The sequence below is a fragment of the Castor canadensis genome, chromosome 14, assembly GCF_047511655.1.
Source record: "Castor canadensis chromosome 14, mCasCan1.hap1v2, whole genome shotgun sequence".
NCBI classification, from domain to species: Eukaryota; Metazoa; Chordata; class Mammalia; order Rodentia; family Castoridae; genus Castor; species Castor canadensis.
In genome coordinates this window covers 10896715-10912517 of record NC_133399.1, presented here as the reverse complement: position 1 = coordinate 10912517, position 15803 = coordinate 10896715, and the positions used below count along the sequence as shown (strand labels likewise).

The following is a 15803-nucleotide window of genomic DNA, read 5'->3' as shown; positions in this document are numbered from 1 at the left end:
CTCTAATTTTGTTGTAGAGAGAGTATAAGCAATAATAGGAAGGAACAAGGGGTTTTGCTGGTTGAGATAAGGATAGCTATACAGGGCATTGACTCACATTGATTTCCTGTGAGTGTGTGTTACCTTCTAGGATAATTCTTTTTGATCTAACCTTTTCTCTAGTACCTGGTCCCCTTTTCCTATTGGCCTCAGTTGCTTTTAAGGTATCTGCTTTAGTTTCTCTGCGTTAAGGGCAACAAATGCTAGCTAGTTTTTTAGGTGTCTTACCTATCCTCACCCCTCCCTTGTGTGCTCTCGCTTTTATCATGTGCTCATAGTCCAATCCCCTTGTTGTGTTTGCCCTTGATCTAATGTCCACATATGAGGGAGAACATACGATTTTTGGTCTTTTGGGCCAGACTAACCTCACTCAGAATGATGTTCTCCAATTCCATCCATTTACCAGCGAATGATAACATTTCGTTCTTCTTCATGGCTGCATAAAATTCCATTGTGTATAGATACCACATTTTCTTAATCCATTCATCAGTGCTGGGGCATCTTGGCTGTTTCCATAACTTGGCTATTGTGAATAGTGCCGCAATAAACATGGATGTGCAGGTGCCTCTGGAGTAACAGTCTTTTGGGTATATCCCCAAGAGTGGTATTGCTGGATCAAATGGTAGATCGATGTCCAGCTTTTTAAGTAGCCTCCAAATTTTTTTCCAGAGTGGTTGTACTAGTCTACATTCCCACCAACAGTGTAAGAGGGTTCCTTTTTCCCCGCATCCTCGCCAACACCTGTTGGTGGTGGTGTTGCTGATGATGGCTATTCTAACAGGGGTGAGGTGGAATCTTAGTGTGGTTTTAATTTGCATTTCCTTTATTGCTAGAGATGGTGAGCATTTTTTCATGTGTTTTCTGACCATTTGAATTTCTTCTTTTGAGAAAGTTCTGTTTAGTTCACATGCCCATTTCTTTATTGGTTCATTAGTTTTGGGAGAATTTAGTTTTTTAAGTTCCCTGTATATTTTGGTTATCAGTCCTTTGTCTGATGTATAATTGGAAAATATTTTCTCCCACTCTGTGGGTGTTCTCTTCAGTTTAGAGACCATTTCTTTTGATGAACAGAAGCTTTTTAGTTTTATGAGGTCCCATTTATCTATGCTATCTCTTAGTTGCTGTGCTGCTGGGGTTTCATTGAGAAAGTTCTTACCTATACCTACTAACTCCAGAGTATTTCCTACTCTTTCTTGTATCAACTTAAGAGTTTGGAGTCTGATATTAAGATCCTTGATCCATTTTGAGTTAATCTTGGTATAGGGTGATATACATGGATCTAGTTTCAGTTTTTTGCAGACTGCTAACCAGTTTTCCCAGCAGTTTTTGTTGAAGAGGCTGCTATTTCTCCATCGTATATTTTTAGCTCCTTTGTCAAAGATAAGTTGCTCATAGTTGTGTGGCTTCATATCTGGATCCTCTATTCTGTTCCACTGGTCTTCATGTCTGTTTTTGTGCCAGTACCATGCTGTTTTTATTGTTATTGCTTTGTAATATAGCTTGAAGTCAGGTATTGTGATACCTCCTGCATTGTTCTTTTGACTGAGTATTGCCTTGGCTATTCGTGGCCTCTTGTGTTTCCATATAAATTTCACAGTAGATTTTTCAATCTCTTTAATGAATGTCATTGGAATTTTGATGGGAATTGCATTAAACATGTAGATTACTTTGGGGAGTATCGACATTTTTACTATGTTGATTCTACCAATCCATGAGCATGGGCGATCTCTCCACTTTCTATAGTCTTCCTCAATCTCTTTCTTCAGAAATGTATAGTTTTCCTTGTAGAGGTCTTTCACATCTTTTGTTAGGTTTACACCTAGGTATTTGATTTTTTTGAGGCTATTGTAAATGGAATTGTTTTCATACATTCTTTTTCTGTTTGCTCATTGTTAGTGTATAGAAATGCTAATGATTTTTCTATGTTGATTTTATATCCTGCTACCTTGCTATAGCTATTGATGATGTCTAGAAGCTTCTGAGTAGAGTTTTTTGGGTCTTTAAGGTATAGGATCATGTCGTCTGCAAATAGGGATATTTTGACAGTTTCTTTACCTATTTGTATTCCTTTTATTCCTTCTTCTTGCCTAATTGCTCTGGCTAGGAATTCCAGTACTATGTTGAATAGGAGTGGAGATAGTGGGCATCCTTGTCTGGTTCCTGATTTTAGAGGGAATGGTTTTAATTTTTCTCCATTAAGTATAATGCTGGCTGTAGGTTTGTCATATATAGCTTTTATAATGTTGAGGAACTTTCCTTCTATTCCTAGTTTTCTTAGAGCTTTTATCATGAAATGATGTTGGATCTTATCAAAGGCTTTTTCTGCATCTATTGAGATGATCAAGTGGTTTTTGTCTTTGCTTCTGTTAATGTGGTTTATTACGTTTATTGATTTTCGTATGTTGAACCACCCCTGCATCCCTGGGATGAAGCCTACCTGGTCGTGGTGAATAATCTTTTTGATGTGTTGCTGAATTCGATTTGCCATTATTTTATTGAGGATTTTTGCATCAATGTTCATTAAGGAGATTGGCATATAGTTCTCCTTTTTTATAGGTGTCTGTGCCTGGTTTTGGGATAAGTGTAATACTGGCTTCATAAAATGTGTTTGGCAGTTTTCCTTCCCTTTCTATTTCATGGAACAGTTTAAGGAGGGTTGGTATCAGTTCTTCTTTAAAGGTCTGATAGAATTCAGCAGAGAATCCATCAGGTCCTGGACTTTTCTTTTTGGGGAGACTCTTGATTGCTGCTTCAATTTCATTTTGTGTTATAGGTCTATTCAGGTGATTAATTTCCTCTTGGTTCAGTTTTGGATGATCATATGTATCTAGAAATCTGTCCATTTCTTTAAGATTTTTAAATTTATTTGAATATAGGTTCTCAAAGTAGTCTCTGATGATTTCCTGGACTTCCATGGTGTTTGTTGTTATCTCCCCTTTTGCATTCCTAATTCTACTAATTTGGGTTTTTTCTCTCCTCATTTTAGTCAGGTTTGCCAGGGGTCTATCGATCTTGTTTATTTTTTCAAAGAACCAACTTTTTGTTTCATTAATTCTTTGTATGGTTTTTTTGGTTTCTATTTCGTTGATTTCAGCTCTTATTTTTATTATTTCTCTCCTTCTATTTGTTTTGGGTTTGCTTGTTCTTGTTTTTCTAGGAGTTTGAGATGTATCATTATGTCATTGATTTGGGATCTTTCAATCTTTTTAATATATGCACTCATGGCTATAAACTTTCCTCTCAAGACTGCCTTAGCTGTGTCCCATAGGTTCTGGTAGGTTGTGTTTTCATTTTCATTGACTTCTAGGAACTTTTTAATTTCCTCTTTTATTGCATCGATGATCCATTCTTCATTAAGTAATGAGTTATTTAGTTTCCAGCTGTTTGCATGTTTTTTGTCTTTACTTTTGTTGTTGAGTTCTACTTTTACTGCATTGTGGTCAGATAGTATGTATGGTATTATTTCTATTTTCTTATATTTGCTGAGGCTTGCTTTGTGCCCTAGGATATGATCTATTTTGGAGAAGGTTCCATGGGCTGCTGAGAAGAATGTATATTGTGTAGAGGTTGGATGAAATGTTCTGTAGACATCTACTAGGTCCACTTGATCTATTGCATATTTTAGATCTTGGATTTCTTTATTGAGTTTTTGTTTGGATGACCTATCTATTGATGATAATGGAGTGTTAAAGTCTCCCACAACCACTGTGTTGGCGTTTATATATGCTTTTAGGTCTTTCAGGGTATGTTTGATGAAATTGGGTGCGTTGACATTGGGTGCGTACAGATTGATGATTATTATTTCCTTTTGGTCTATTTCCCCTTTTATTAGTATGGAATGTCCTTCTTTATCTCGTTTGATCAATGTAGGTTTGAAGTCTACTTTTTCAGAGATAAGTATTGCTACTCCTGCTTGTTTTCGGGGGCCATTGGCTTGGTAAATCTTCTTCCAGCCTTTCATCCTAAGCATATGCTTATTTCTGTCGGTGAGATGAGTCTCCTGTAAGCAACAAATTGTTGGATCTTCTTTTTTAATCCATTTTGTCAAACGGTGTCTTTTGATGGGTGAATTAAGTCCATTAACATTAAGCGTTAGTACTGATAGGTATGTGGTGATTCCTGCCATTTAGTTATCTTAGTTGTTTGAAGGTTTGATTGTGTGTACCTAACTTGATGTTACTCTCTACTGTCTTGCTTTTTCTTATCCTGTGGTTTGGTGCTGCCTGCCTTTTCATGGTTAAGTTGGGTGTCACTTTCTGTGTGCAGGATCCCTTGCAGAATCTTTTGTAATGGTGGCTTTGTGGTCACATATTGTTTTAGTTTCTGCTTATCATGGAAGACTTTTATTGCTCCATCTATTTTGAATGATAGCTTTGCTGGGTAGAGTATCCTGGGGTTGAAGTTATTTTCATTCAGTGCCCGGAAGATCTCACCCCACGCTCTTCTTGCTTTTAATGTTTCTGTTGAGAAGTCTGCTGTTATTTTGATGGGTTTACCTTTGTATGTTACTTGTTTTTTCTCTCTTACAGCCTTCAATATTCTTTCCTTAGTTTCTGAACTTGTTGTTTTAATGATGATATGTCATGGAGTAGTTCTATTTTGATCTGGTCTGTTTGGTGTCCTGGAGGCCTCTTGCATTTGTATGGGAATATCTTTCTCTAGATTTGGGAAATTTTCCATTATTATTTTGTTGAATATATTACGCATTCCCTTCGCTTGCACCTCTTCTCCTTCTTCGATGCCCATGATTCTCAAGTTTGGTCTTTTGACGGAGTCAGTGAGTTCTTGCATTTTCTTTTCACAGGTCTTGAGTTGTTTAATTAATAGTTCTTCAGTTTTTCCTTTAATTACCATTTCATCTTCAAGTTCTGAGATTCTGTCTTCTGTTTGTTCTAGTCTGCTGGATTGGCCTTCCGTTTTGTTTTGCAGTTCTGTTTCGTTCTTTTTTCTGAGGTTTTCCATATCCTGGCTGTTTTCTTCTTTATTGTTGTCTATTTTTGTCCTGAGTTCATTTATCCATTTATTCATTGTGTTCTCTCTTTCACTTTGGTGTTTATACAGTGCTTCTATGGTTTCCTTTATTTCTTCTTTTGCTTTTTCAAATTCTCTATTTTTATTGTCTTGGAATTTCTTGAGTGTCTCCTGTACATTTTGGTTGACCCTATCCAGTATCATCTCTATAAAATTCTCATTGAGTACTTGTAGTATGTCTTCTTTTAAATTATTCTTGTGGGCTTCATTGGGTCCTTTGGCATAGTTTATCTTCATTTTGTTGGAGTCTGGATCTGAGTTTCTGTTCTCTTCATTCCCCTCTGGTTCCTGTACTAATTTTTTGCTGTGGGGAAACTGGTTTCCTTGTTTTTTCTGTCTTCCTGTCATTGTCCTTGGTGTTGTTACTGTCCCTGTACTGTGTGTAATTAAGTATTTTCTAGCTTGTAATAATAACAATGGTAATATTGAGAATGGAAGAGTGAGCTGAGATGGAAAGCAAGAAGTTAAAGAAAAGGGGAAAACAAGTATACAGACAAGAGGGAGAAAGCAGAACAAGGTATCAGACAAGAGAGTTTCAAAGGTATAAACAGGGAGTGTTAGTGTCCTAATCGACAGTAAGCTGAACAGACAATAGAGAGACAGAGAGAGGATTGAAAATCAAAGAGAAAAAAATAAAAAATAAGTATATGAAAGTAATATCTATTTATAAAAATGAATTAAAATAAAAGGGAAAATAGAAAATTAAAAAAAAAAACCAAAAAACTTCCAAGTTTATATGCAATGCAATTTCAGTCTTAATAATTTGGATGTCCGTCTCAATCTCCAGTCCTGGAGTTGGTGCCTCAGATGTTGTTCTGTAGTTGTCTCATCAAAGGGGATGCATAAAGTAGAACAAAATTACACTCACACACACACAGAAGAAAAAAAAAAAAAGCCCCACCAAGTGTCCCCAGTTCAAATGCAATACAGTTTCAGTAAGTTTTTCAGCTTGCAGGTGTAATTCGGTTGTTCTCTCATCAAAGGTAGGGAGAAACAGAAAAAAAAGCGTCTGGAGACAGTTCTGAGAGTGGTATCTGCAACTGTGGCTTGCCTGCCTGCTGCTCTCAGCCTGTAGCTGGCGGCGTTATTTATGCAGGTCTCTGGGGTGAGCTTAGCACTCACCTGGTCCCACAGGCTTTGTTTGCTCAGAGTTCTCCTGTGCGGGGTCCTCTGCTACAGGCTTTCCCCTTTCCAAGCACTGGGAAAGGTGACACTGCCCCGCGTTGTCAGGCCTGCGTGTTTATTTACAGTTCACATGGGAAGTGGGTCTTCCCTCCTCTCACAAGCGTCCCCGCTCCTGGTTGCTGGGCGCGCCCCGCTCCCGCCAGAGCCTCTCCGGCCCGCCCGGCTTGTTTATTTACAGTCCCGGGAAGGATTCCCTTCCCCCGATCTTCAGTGCTCAGGGCGCCCCACCCTCTTTCCAGCGTGTCTTAACTGTTCTTATTGCTTAGTACTCAGTTTCTCTTTTTTTCCCGGGTGGAGGTCAGTCTGTCCAGGGGGCTATGCTGCTCTGGCCCAGGCTTGTCTGTGGGGCTACCGCAGTACCGCGAAGCTCACCTGGTCCGCGTCTTCCCAAGCCGTATGGGCGCGGGCCACTGGTGGCCCCGGGGGCCTCCTCGGTTCTCCGTTTAACGTGAAGTGGAGCTTCTCTGCGCAGGCTGGAGATGTGGAGGAGTCAAAGTTATGCCTTTTCTCGGTGATTATGCCTGCAAAGTGTGTCTCCAGCGTCTCTCCAAGATTTCACTATAGGAGGGTCGCTTTCTGCTTCCTACCTCTAGCCGCCATCTTGGAATTCTCCCCACCCTTTGTATTTAGGAATTACCTCTAGAGTGAGTCTCCTAATGTCTCTTAAGGGAACCAGAACAAATGAAGGATCTTCCACATTTCTTACATAGGGTTTCTCCCCAGTGTGGATTCTTCCTTGTATTTCAATGTAACTAGGACATTTCAATGCTTTCCCACAGCACTTACATACATAAGGGGTCTCCCCAGTGTGAATAATTTTGTTTTCTAAGGTGAGTGTCACAACTGCAAACCTTTCCACATTGCATACACATATAGGGCTTCTCTTCACTATAAGTTAGTTCATTCTTTCTTAGAGAACTGGAACAAGCAAAGGCTTTTCCACATTGCTTACACCTATAGGATTTCTCTCCACTCTGCATCAGTCTGTGATCTCAAAGGGAACTGGAATCAATAAACGCTTTCCCAGAAGACTTACATACATAGGGTTTCTCTCCTGTGTGGACCCTTTCACATATCAGAAGGGAACTAGAATGAGCAAAGGTTTTTCCACAATGCTTACATGCACATTCATGCCTTTGGAAGGAACTAGAAGAAATGAAACCCTTCCCACAGTGCTTACATTCCTGTGGTTTCTCTCCAGTGAGAGCCAGGTCATGCTTCCAATGGTACTTGGGAGAATGGAAAGCGTCCCCATATTTCTTATGATTAAATAGCTTGTCTTTATATTCCTCATATGGAATTCTTTTTGTCCAGTAGGAGTTCTGTCAGGGACAACTAGGGATGGTTGACCAAAGAGGACATTTCCAGCCCCAGCTGTCACATGTTTCTCCTGGATGAGGTTTTTAGCTCACAATGTGCTCTGAAGTCTGACTGATGAATTCTCCACAAGGTCTATCTTTGATATGTTCAAAGAGTGTCTCCAACATTGACTTCTGTAAAAAAATGAGGAATTCAATAAGATTGTGTTTATTAGTCTGGCTTCTAGGGTTCATGCCTTGAGGTCAGACCCACAAATAGTCACATCTCCAAAACATACAGCCCAAAATGGACTGGAGGTATGGATCAAGAGGTAGGTAGAGCAACTGCTTTGCAAGTGTGAAGCCCTGAGTTCAAACCCCAGTCTTACCAAAGAGGAAAATAAAGTTTTTTTCTTTCTTAATGACTTATCTTAAGAAATTTTGGTTTTATGCACTGTAAGAACTTTTGAACATGGGCTGGGGGCAGTATAATACTGGCACAGCAAGTGGGTGGCTTTGAATTCAAACCTCAGTAACTAAGAGGGACAAACACACACACTAGAGAATTTCTGAACATTCAGCTCATCTGAGCTGACAGTCCTGCAGTATGTCTCATGGAGAGCCATGTTCAAAACAGTGGTATTCACTGTATTCTGTGATACTCTCTCCCACACAGATATTTGGCAAACAAAGTATATTTACATCAAGTTAGCAAGGCTGGGTGTCCTGACTGCCAATAACAGAGACCACAGGAAGCATGTTGCATTCTGAAGTACTTGCATATCTGTAATGAAATACATGGAAGATTGGTACCTGTCCACATAGAAATTCATCTTTCTCTCATATGAATCTTGTATCCAGACTGGAAGTAATGTAATATTATACATGTTTTTTTGATAATACTGGGGTTTGAACTCACAGCCTCACACTTGCAGGGCAGATGCTATACCACTTCAGCCACTCCACTAACTCTGTTGTTGTGTTGATTTCTTAAACAATAGGTTCATGGGAACTATTTGCTCTGGCTGGCTTTGAACAGAGATCCTCCTGATAATCTTGCTGGGTTTTCTTTATCATTGCTGTTGTTTCTGTTACTTGGATCCATAGTATAATTCATAGTCAAGTATTGTGATACTTACAGCATTGCTATCCTTTTTGTTGTTGTTGTTCTGAGGTTTAAACTCAGTGCCTCATGCTAGCCAGGCAGGCACAATTAATGGTTTAACCACTCCACTAACCCTTTTTTATAATGGGTGTTTTCGAGATAGGGTCTTGCAAAGTATATGCCAGGCCTGCTTTGCATCTCAATCCTCCTAATATCTGCATCCTGACTAGTGAGGATTACAGGTACTAGACTACAGCACCTGGCTATGGTACACTCTTTAGAGTCATTTAAGAATAGGGTCACATGAACATTTATTTTACCTGCAAATAGGGATAACATGACTGTGTCCTTTCTGATTTGTATCACTTTCATTGGTTTCTCTCGCCTTATTGCTCTGGTCAGAAATTCAAGCAACATATTCAACAAGAGTTGAGAGAGGGAACATATGCATCTTCTTTGCAGGAATTCTTGACTTATTTTTTGTACAGTTTACTTCTATTACTATTTTTATGTTGCATTATTTTTACATTTATCTACAAGCTACAATATTAAGTTGTACATTTGGAAACAGATGACTAGGCTGGCAAGGAATCAGTTCTGAGCTAATCATATGCATGACTAACTCCTGCAACTAAGAAAAAGGATGGTGCTGATGCAAGGGATGGCGCCACCATATTTTATCTCTATATTACATGACTGATCATTTCAAACTGGACTATTCTCCTCTGTTTTCTCTCTCTCTCTCTCTCATCACAGATTGTACTATGCTAGTCTGTTCTTTCTCTCTCTCTCTCTCATTTGTGTGTGTTTAAATTTTAATTTTTTTGTGGTACTGTTGGAAATAAGACTCCCAAAGACCATGAGAGTCACAATTGAAGACACAGAAATAGAAAATTGTCTTGGCAAGGCAAAATTTACTTCTGTAGAAGGGTGCACGGGCACATGGGCACAGCCTGTACAAACGGGCAGGGCAGTCTGCCCTCCTTATATTCCTGATATGACTGATCCTGCCTCTTGACCTGGATTGGACCAGGTTAAATGTTCACAATTTTCTCAATTGGATACAATTCTATACTAATTCAGGGGAGGGGTTAAGGTACACAGCATGGATGACAATTTTCACGGGCAGAGGAACTTAGCATGAATCAAGAAGAAGAACCCAGAACTACAGACAATACAGGTAATTAAAACGGTGACACACACTTTGATAAAAAAGACTGCTTTCTCACAATTACCCCTCTTTAATTTATATTCTTTTCTTCAAACACATTTACCATTAATTGACTTTCTATTTCAGCTGTCCTTAACAACAGCTGGTGTGACACAGGAGTTTGTTCAGTTAAAGTAGTTTCTATGAGTCAAACAGTCAATCCTCATACACAGGGAATAATTCAGCACCAATTAAGGTCATGATTCCAAATATATCAATGAAGGATGTTAAAATTGAGGCTATTACTTCTTTCCATTTTCCAAACCATTCTTCCAGCTAGTTACCAAGGGGTCACTTGTCCCTGAGTTTTTAGCCAGTTGTTTGACAGGACTGCTAGGCCTCGGAGTGCCTTGGTTATGGTCCCATCCAGAGCTGTATTACTGGAGATGAATGTGCAACCTTCGCCCCCAACCCCATGGGACCCCATTGGCATCTATGTAGACATGGTTAAGGAAGATTTTGGTTAACAGAATTCCAGGGTCAACATGATACCCAATAGGACTAAAGTACAAGTCCCACTCCATTTGACCAGAAGAGTCTCAACTACAGGTCCATCTATATACCACCAGACATTTGCTTGGGCAACAGTCAGAGTGGACTGACTGATCTCCAAAAGATCGGCCTTCACTGCACCAGAATGCATTTCCCAGGAACTCTAATTCTTCCCCCAACCCTGAGAGCTTTAGGATGGGGGTCTAATCCAGTAGAGTGGCTTTTGCCCCCCAGAATCATTGACCATGGGAAATAGTAGTGACAATGTCATAGAAGACGCCTTGCTCCAGGCTATCCTTTTTTTTTTTTTTAGTAAGAGTGCTATTATATATTTCACTTTAGCAGAGTCTGAGGTTCATTCCAAAGGGAAAGTGGCAACTTGAGGCTCTGGCCTTCCAGTCGCGCACTTGTAACTTTGCTTTTGTATAAGGTCCAGACAGACCATTTAATCCATTTCAACCAGGCACTACTTTACCCATCACCGGTTTTAATACACGGGATCAGTTTTTAAATACTAAACCTCCACTACAGTTACCTTGGTTTGATCAGTATTAGGTTTGAGAGGTGGCACTGGAGATAGGGACCTGTTGTTAGGAGATGATGTAATTTTGGGGTCTCTTTTGGAGAGATCAGCTCCCAATCCATACTGCATCAATATGGAAGGCTCCATGGTCATGGTATGTGGGTAATCTATGACAAACAAAAGGGGATTGCACTGATAGGGTTGGCAGTTGGGGAGAGAGAACTCTACAAATTTGTATCTTTCTCTATAATTGTTTCCATTTTCCCTTCTCCTAGGCTGATAAGGGCCAACCCTGATACAGCGTAGTCCACTCCACATCTGAATAGCCTTTACATGACCCAATCTAAGTTTTTATCAAACTCATCAGATAGTCCTCTCTGGAGTCAGGGTGTAGCATATATATATATATATATATATATATATATATATATATATATACACATATATACCTATACATAAATATAGATACAGATGATTACAGATAGATATAGATATATGGTCTTAGCCCAGAATTGATGTTATCCCTGGGAATCACCACAGGGGAGTACAAGGCATGCATCAAACTTAACAGTCAAACAAGAAGCTTGGGGTGACATCGAGTCACCCAAAGTGAAAAAGGGAAAATAGTCCGACTATAGACTTTTTAAAGTTACTTTGATATTGCCAGGCTCTGGAGTCCATTGTTCCTCCTTGGGAGCTCATTTTATTCAGGTATGAAGGGTGCCTCCCTTCTCAGAGGTATGTACTTCTGTTTCAGTAGTAACACCTGATAAAGTTCCTCCCAGGATGGCTCAAGATTCTCTTCACTCCAAGTCCGGATCAGGATGTAATCTTCCAGTGTGGCAGAGTCTGGGCCAGCAGTCTCTGTTGCCTAAGGGATGAACAGAAGTGAGACTGAACTCATGATTTTAGAGAAACTGATCCATAAGGAAAGGTTATATTCCAAAAAGTTACGGTACTAGCCTTGTGATCAAATACAATGAAATTTTATCTTTATTGTAAGCAAATGATGCTTTTAGAATTATAGCTCTTTAAATACTTTTTCTCATATCTGCGATAAACTTACAGGCACTTAGAAGGAAAAGGAATGCCTCCAAAGCCTTGAATGTCTTTTTCCCTAAAACAGGTTTTAGGTTTTGCTTCCCCATAGGAAACAATTGCTTGCAATGCTTTTTCCTTACTAGGGCTGTTAATTTAAAATTTTACCTTTAGAGTAAGATTTGGCAAAGATTGTAGACCTCTTACAAGCTTAAAGAGACAGTGTTAGTGCCCCCAGATAGAATTAGTTTTTTTTTTTTTTTTTTGGGACCACGTGTTGTTTACTTTAAACTTTTATAACTAACTGCATAAACCTCTGTACAGTTTTTCGGTAGTCATCTTCAGTGTTTTTTTCCCAATGCTTTCCTAAAATTTAGACCCAGGAAAATCATTATTAATTATTACATTATAGAAAAATTACTAAACCTGTAGTATTCGTGGTATGAAGCCATTTGCCTACTGCTGTTTTCATGAAAATGTTCATTTGTCATAAACCAAATGATTCAACAGCACCAATATCAAAGAAATACTTGCTTTCTGATTGACTAAGTAAGGGAATGGTAATGTTTTTACCTACAGCAGCCAGGCTCCTGAAGTTTTCCAGCATCATGTCTTTGTAGAGCTTCTTCTGGGAAGAATCCAGCAAAGCCCACTCCTCCAGGGTGAAGTTCACATCCTCAAAGGTCATTAACTCCTAAAACACCTCACATACATTTCTAGGTGGAAGAGTGAGACTCACACACTGGAGCTCTAGACTCATTTAATAACAAATTGACTCAATGCTATTTCCCAAATGATCATTCCACTTATGGATTCCACACTTTTACACTGCATCCATTCTCACATGTTATCACACTTCAATGACATTACATTGGAATGATTTGGCAAAGCATCAAAAGAACATGGATGCTCAGTGTGTGGATGAATGACTCTAATTTCTATTTGTAGCTGGGACTCTAGCAACTCTGTAACAATTCCTACCACCTAGACCCCAAAACAGAGTTCACACCAACTGTCCTGACACATGCTGAAGAGAAGTTTCTCTTCTTCTGGCATCTGGGAAATACTGGGATGGCCACCTCACTGGCCTAAATGGAAAGATGGCTTGAGTTTTTCAAAGAGTTGAGGAAACAATAAGCAATTTGTTCAACACCTGTTTTCCCTCTGAATGTTTTTGCTGTATTCTTGCATGCTCATTAGATGGAAGTCTACTGATTAGAAGAAACTACAATACCCCCTGAATGATGGAACTCTGAGAAGCTGGTTTGATGGCTACTATTTAACACCTGCCCACAAGTTCCTTCTTAAAGCCTGGTGACAGTGGATCATGTCTGTAATCCTAGCTACTCAGGAGGCAGAGATCAAGAGGATCATGGTGTGAAGCCAGTAGTGACAAATAGTGCCCCTGCCTTGGCCAGGTCCCATTTGGCCTTCTCTACTTTGCCACTGCAGCTGGCTCCCTACAAGAAGGAATTCCAGCGGGCTCTGGCTGTCCAGGCCTCACCTGGCACTTATAACCCAAAGCTTTTGTTCTTGACATCAGTGACTTGCTCTCTGCCTCAGGGAGAAAAGCTGACCTCTGGAGAGCAAGACTTGAATTTGGTCCAGTTTCCACCATGCAGCAAAACACTTAAAGATTCTTTGATGGAGGATCTATACCTGGACCATCTCTGAAGCCTTCCCAGCATCCTGCCTGTAGTGCACTACACAATAGCAGTTCATGTTCATAGAAAGAGCAGAGTCCACACACAAAACTCCACAAGAATATCAGAGTGGAAGGATGCTGTGTGCCAATGTCCTCATTCTACAGTGTGTTCAAGCTTTTGCAATCTCAGAGATAATGACATTAAAAGAAATTTATGCATGGTAGAAGATCCTTTTCCATTTTAAATGACTACACATACAAGTTCTGCAAAATAGAAAGTTCTATGTTCTTGAAGAAGCAAGAGTCTGTTTATTATGGATCTTGAAAAGAAATACCTGCAAGTGGACATGGGATGTTGGTTAGTGGCAGAAGACTAAAAGTTGCCAGTTTTTTCATTTATTATCCACTTGTTTCATACTAAGCTTGGTGCTTTGTAGGGGACCAATTCATAATCCAATTATGAGAAATATGAAGTCCTACTCTTGTAAATACCTATGATTTTGTGAATGATACCCATCTCCTACAACAGCTCAGAGGAAGATTGCTACCCATACTTGATTAACCAAAAGGAGAAATGTCAAGATCAAGATGTCCTCCTTTTACTGTTTGTAAAGACTCTTCCTGAGAATTATGATTCTCTGCAATTAGAAGAATGTGGGGCAACTAGAACTTTGTTCAGTCTTAAAATGCCTGCTTCAAAACTCTGGTTGCCTTAGGTACTCCTCCTTCACTCCAGGAAGAACTGCAAAGAAAACCTGTTTGGGAAGACCTAGTGTACAGTGATATAATTCAGCAAAATTTTACCAATTCTTTCTATAATCTTACTCTTAAGACTTCCATAGTTCAATTGTGCAAATTCCTCTTGTCCACATGACAAATTCTTGATGACGGTTGCTGATGACACATTTATTCACATGCCAAATATTACTGAATACCATCATGGGTTAAAACAAACTGGTGTTCAAGACTTTTGGATTGGTCATATTCATCTTGGTGCTCCTCCCATTGGGGTTAAAAGCATCAGATACTATGTTTGCTAGGAAATGAACCAGTGGCCAAGTTATGCTGATTATGGGGCTGGCACTGCCTATGTCATCTCCAGTGATGTGGCTGACAAAGTCCATGAGGTGTCACAGACACTGAGTTCTAGTCTTTACATAGATGATGTGTTCATGCACCTCTGTGCAAAAAAAATGGGGATAGTACCACTGTACCATGTGTTTGTCTCTGATGAACGTAAAGCTTTTGATAATCCCTGTATCTACGAAAAATGATGACATCTCATAGACATGTACAATATCTTCTGTACTTTTGGAAGGATGCTACAGATTGTAAGGAAAAAATTTTTCTAAGGGCTTTTATTTTTTTGGTCCAAAATACTACAGATTCACTGAGGTAGTTCTCATATGCAAATTGACCTGTATGTACACATATCCTTGCCAGGGCTGTGTTTGTATAATAGTACATGATCACTGTGATGTTATCAATGTCACTGAGCCAATACTGGATGAAAACATTTACATGTTTGTCTATACGTAAAATGAATGCGAAGGACAAAGAGAGAATCTGAAAGCACAATCTATCAAAATTTGTCTTTCATAATGGAAGCTATTCAATGTAACATCTAATTCATGGCCTAAACTCATTTCAGAAGAATTCAAATTTTAAAAGGGATGATATAATGAGTGAAAGAACAAATGCAATACTCAAGTTCTTATTTAATTCCATATATATATATATATATATATATGAGGTGTGGAGATACTATTAAGAAACCTTGGTGTTAGAATAACAGCTTTTGAAAAATACCAAATGAATGTGTACTACAGCATTTCAAAGAAATTAATGTACCCTGGTTTTTTCTAAAGAGCACTTTGTGGAGTAAGTGGGGGAGTAAGCATTGCCAGAGTACAAAGTGCAAAATCTGGTAAAAATCTCTGGTCTGAGGACGGAGTGCAGGAAACTGTCAACACTTTCATAATAAACAGTTGAATCATCAATGGTTACAACCATGTAACTATTTACCTAGAAAGTATTGGCATTATTTAAAATATATTTGTGTCTTTTTCTCAAAGGTGAGTGTGAAATTTGAAAAAAGTCATTAGCTCTGCTTTAACTGGAATTTAATGTTAGAAAAATGACACAAAACATGGGCTATCTGATGCCCACTAGGCCCTTCTCAATAGAGAAATGATTGTTCTTTCCAATAACAACTTGATTTCAAATTCATGAATTTT

General features: G+C 39.1%; 1 pseudogene; it reads left to right on the top strand.

Moving 5' to 3' along the window:
* Positions 1-13248: 13248 nt before the first annotated feature.
* LOC109702427 (lactosylceramide 1,3-N-acetyl-beta-D-glucosaminyltransferase-like) lies at positions 13249-15105 on the top strand (annotated as a pseudogene).
* The last annotated feature ends 698 nt before the right edge of the window (positions 15106-15803 follow it).